At 40.2% G+C, this 5,028-nt stretch overlaps 1 non-coding gene across 1 annotated transcript; it reads right to left on the minus strand.

Moving 5' to 3' along the window:
* Positions 1–382: 382 nt before the first annotated feature.
* On the minus strand, positions 383–489 carry LOC120107994. The gene has a single exon (XR_005509551.1). It is a non-coding gene; the product is annotated as a small nucleolar RNA R71 (small nucleolar RNA).
* Between the last annotated feature and the right edge of the window lie 4,539 nt (positions 490–5,028).

The following is a 5,028-nucleotide window of genomic DNA, read 5'->3' on the forward strand; positions in this document are numbered from 1 at the left end:
TAATGAATTTCAAAATGATTTACCTATTAGAACGCTTCGTGATTATCTACAACCCACTAGGACCAGTACCCCATCCTGTATGGTTATTCCTACTGCTGCGGGAGCTTTTGACATGAAACCAGGAATAATCTAATTACTCCCAAAGTTTCACGGACTTGATTCTGAAAGTCCCTATTTACATCTGAAAGAATTTGATGAAGTGTGTTCAACACTTCATTTCAATGATGTCACTGAAGAGGTAGTTAAGCTTAAGTTATTTCCTTTTTCTTTAAAGGAAAAAGCTAAGTCATGGTTACACTCCTTAAGGCCTAGGACCATAGCTACCTGGCAAGAAATGACAAGAGAATTTTTAAAGAAATTCTTCCCAACACATAAAACAAATACACTTAGAAGAAATATCATGAACTTTGCACAAAAAGATGGAGAAACATTTTTTCAGTGTTGGGAAAGATTTAAGGACCTTCTGCTTGCTTGCCCACATCATGGATATGAAATTTGGAGGGTCATTAGTTTCTTTTATGATGGTTTGTCCTCCAATATGAGACAATTTGTAGAAATGATGTGCAATGGTGAATTCATGAGTAAGGAACCAAATGAAGCCTGGGATTATTTTGATCTTTTAGCAGAAAATGCACAAGCTTGGGATACAACGGATAAAAATGAAAAATCTAAAATAGCATCTAATGCAAAAGGAGGAATATATCTTATTAAAGATGATAATGATGTCAATGTAAATATTGCTAATCTGACTAGGAAGGTTGAAGCCATGGAATTAAGAAAGACCAATATAGGAAAAGCACAAACTATTGTTGAAAGTATATGTGGAATTTGCGAGAGTAATGCACATGTGACCAAGGATTGTCCTACAATTTCTGCTTTTCAAGAAGTGTTGCATGATCAAGCAAATTTCACCAATACTTATAAAAGACAATTTCCGGAAACATATAATCCTAATTGGCGAAACCATCCTAACTTTAGTTGGAGACATGGACCCACTGCCAATGAATCTCAAGGAAATTCTGTTCCTACTCCTTATGTGCCACCACATAGGAAATCCCTTGAAGATACTTTGCAAACCTTCATGCAAGGGCAGACTCAGATAAATCAGAATACAATGCAATCACTCCAAGAACTTAAAAATTCTGTAGGTAGAATTTGTTAGATGTATGCCCTAGAAGCCAATTTGGCTGACACATTGTTGATTCTAGGGACATAATTTTGTACTTGACTATTTATTATTGAATAAATAAAAGGCATCTTTTTCATTCATATTGTTTATGTGTCTATGAATCGTCCAAGAAATTAATAAGATGATGATACATATTCTCAAGAGTTGAGAATTTGAGCCATGTATCATTGATGATTAATTTCTAAATGCTCCTGATCAATGGATCATCACGAGGACGGTGATCGATCCGATCAGTGCACAGATCACTTTCCTTCTGGATGGACGAGACTTGAGTCCACAGTGTAGGGACACTGAAGTGATAGTGCAGGTGCTTGTTAGAGAACAAGGGTACTGAGCGTGACCAAGACAAGAAGTCACTTGGATGTCTATCCACTCGTCAGTGACTTGCTTGATGTTGCAGTAGTGTGACTGGTCCTTTGACCTGCGGTGCTTCGGCTACTCACAGTGAGGTTATTGTAGTTTGACTGCACACATACATGGTCTCTAGCCATATGGGTCCATGCAGTGTAGATTGGCTGCAGTAGGTTCACTGTAGGAGTAGGGTATGCACCTATAAGGAATCTATCGACCTTGATAGAAGAGGAGTGATCCTATGTGATTTGTTAGACTGAGTTCTAAGACCTTGGCCAGGGCAGTAAAGTGGAGAAAGAGTTTTCCACTATCGAACTCAAGTCGAATAAATCTTGACATATGACAGACGATGGGGTTTGACGAGTTGTCCATGACCTCCGTCCTGTAGGGATCCACGATAGTAGGACTGTATCACATGTTAACTGCACCTAGAGGTTCATCATTCCATTCTGCTGGGTAGCCACTACATGCTGCTAGGTGTCACTGGTGGATGGTGGGACTCATAGGGATTATCTTGATGATCGATAAACCCTAATGAGTTGAGTTGGAATCGTTCCAACCCATTGAAAGGAGTTTTCAATGATATAGTGATAGAGATCACAATATATCTCACTACCAGTCAGAATAGAACCTATGGGGTCACACACACTAGAAGTATTGACCGATCCGATGGTTGAAATCGTGATTAGGAATCACAAGAAATCAATTTGATTGATAAAAGTTGAAGAAGGAACAAAGGAAATTAATTAATTAGACTTAAACACAAATCCTACTTCGGGTAGGATTCCTAGAGTCCTAATTGGATTAGGGGTGGGAATCCTAGTTGTAATAGGATTGGAATTCCTACCTGGAATAGGATTCCTACAATCCTAATGAGATTAGGAATTTTGAATTAAAATAGGATTCCTACTTGGAGTAGGATTCCTAGAAATCCTAATTAGATTAGGACTTCGGATTCAAATAGAGTCCTAATTGGATTAGGACTAAAATTAAATACATCCTAATTAGATTAGGATTCCTTAAGTCTAAATTAATTATTAATCTAATGAATCAACATGACTCCTAATTGGATTAGGATTGAAGAGTTCAATTGAGTCATGGTTCATTCAAGTCCTAATTGGATTAGGACTAGCATAGATTAAACCCAATTTGGCCAATCCTAATTAGATTAGGATTAAACCATGAAAGAGGGACCTAATCCTCTTTGGAAGAGGATTAGGCTAACCAAGTAAGAGGGGCATCAGCCCCTCTCCACTTGATTAGGTGCGACATGAAGAGAGAGGGGGCCGGCGCCCCCTCTTGGAAAGTTGTCAAGGCTCCTAACTTGTAGGAGCCCTTCATCCTTATTAAAGGAGGACTAGGGCCGGCGCCCTAGATGACCCTTTCTCCTCTTCATCACGTGGCCACCCCCTCTCCATCTCTCCTTGGTTCAGCCGCCATCAGCAAGAGGAAAAGAAGAGGAGGCGTCTCCCTCCTCTTGGTCTTCTTCCTTGGCTTCAGCGCGTGTGAAGAGAAGAAAGCTGCGAAGGGATTTGATCTTCTTCCTCTTCTTCATCCTTCTTCTTCCTCCTCTCAAGTGCAATCAAGAGTTGATTGAAAGAGAGGACATCAGCCATCAAAGCTATCTCTGCAAGGGAGCTAGCACCCCGGTGAGATAGAGAGCTTGGATCGGATCCTGCTTCGTGTGGATACCCGTAGAGGCCGGACGTTTGAACGGCTTCAAGCGAACCCTCTTCCAAAACCACGAATTCAGATTTGCGGTGATCATCTACCCGCGCAAGGTGAAGATTTGATCTTCCTAATAATTTTAAAAGTTTTAATTCCTACCTAATTACGAAAGGTCTCGAAACAAGCGTTCATGCGATGAACGTCGAACTCGTGCATGCCAATTCCGCTGCCATCTGATAATTTGAAATATCAGCGGCATGGGCGGGTTCCCAACAGTGGTATCAGAGCCTAGGCTTCGTAGATTAAGGTAAGAATTAAATATCTAAAGGCTTATTAGATCTGAAAATTGATTGATCATGCATGCTGAAAAATTCTGCATGCAGATTTTTCAGGGGTGCTGATTTTTACATGCTGATTTTTATGTGATAAAAAGATGATTCTAATTGCATTGTTAATGGGATTACAAAGTTTAGAATCATGATTAGCATGATCAGCGACCTATGTCATGATATAATCAGTTAGTTTTCAGATCTGAAATTATAATTGTAGCATACGGTGATGATCATAGGATTCAAACCCTTTTGGTATCAAATGTAATGACCTGCGATGTGATCTGCGATGTCATGTAAATTTTATAGATGCTTGCATGCATCTTATTTGATGTTTTGAGAGGCCTGCGTGCCTCCTAAAAGGAGATGTAATTTATTTTTATTTTTATTTTACATCTGGTTGTATTTCTGTGATGTGATGTACATCAACGATCAAGTTGAAGCAAAGGCATGAGATGAAAGGTGATCTAAGCGGTTGATGGCGATGGGATCAAGAGTTGATCAAGGATCGAATCAAGGAAGCTTGGAACCAATTCAAGAGTTGAAGACCACTTGATCGATTGATGTGCATGTGCTTGTAATACGACCTAATTAGAATCCATGATCATCACCTAGTTAAAGTTTAGCTTTAATTATTGCCGCGATTATAACTGCCTGCAATGCGCCGTTTGCATGTGATGTGAATGAGAGTCGGGTAGATAGGTCTACATGTGATGTAGCAAACCAAATTGAGACCTAAATTAAAACCTCCTCAATCAAGTCGAGAGTGAACCGACATGAGCAAGTCATATTAGATTAATTGATCTAATTGGTGTCTAGGAAAGCATGAAAGGTGGTTACTTAATTAGGACCTTACTCTCTGAGTAAGGGGAGCCTCCCACCTGCTTACCTGGCCAATTGTTCAATTACCTCTTATGAAAGGCTCAAGTTGCAAACACTAAGACCTGATTAACCAATATTAAGTCAATAGGTCTTCCACTGTAGTAGAGCTGCTAAGGCCTTTCTGATGTTGACTTGTCTCGGCTGGATACAGTGGTCAAGTTGCATTGGGGGGCTGGACCTCTCTATAGACATGAGATGTTGTAGGGTAAAGGTGGGGTTGGGCACCAATAACTGTTAGGTGAGGACCCAATGACGACTTTATTCCTACGGTTATACGGTGGGTCAGACTTAACTAAGAAATGGGACCAATAACTGTTAGGTGAGGTCTTCATGGCTTAGAGACCAAGTTGCACTGCAACATGCTTGAGAAGCATTGTACAAGAGTTGTACACTCATCCATCTATGTGTCACCAATAACTGTTAGGTGAGGTGGCATGTGAATTGGTGGGACCGCAGTACCCACTAGAAACCCTAGTCGTGTGGGATTTCCGTTTTCCTACCAGGGGAGTGTGAGGAATTCGAGAAAATAGTGGGAGTCATATTTGTTCTAAAAGACCTTAGGACAGATTAGGATCAAGTACAAAAGTCTAACTAGAATCTTTACTCTCT

This window comes from Phoenix dactylifera, unplaced genomic scaffold (assembly GCF_009389715.1).
Source record: "Phoenix dactylifera cultivar Barhee BC4 unplaced genomic scaffold, palm_55x_up_171113_PBpolish2nd_filt_p 001114F, whole genome shotgun sequence".
NCBI lineage: Eukaryota > Viridiplantae > Streptophyta > Magnoliopsida > Arecales > Arecaceae > Phoenix > Phoenix dactylifera.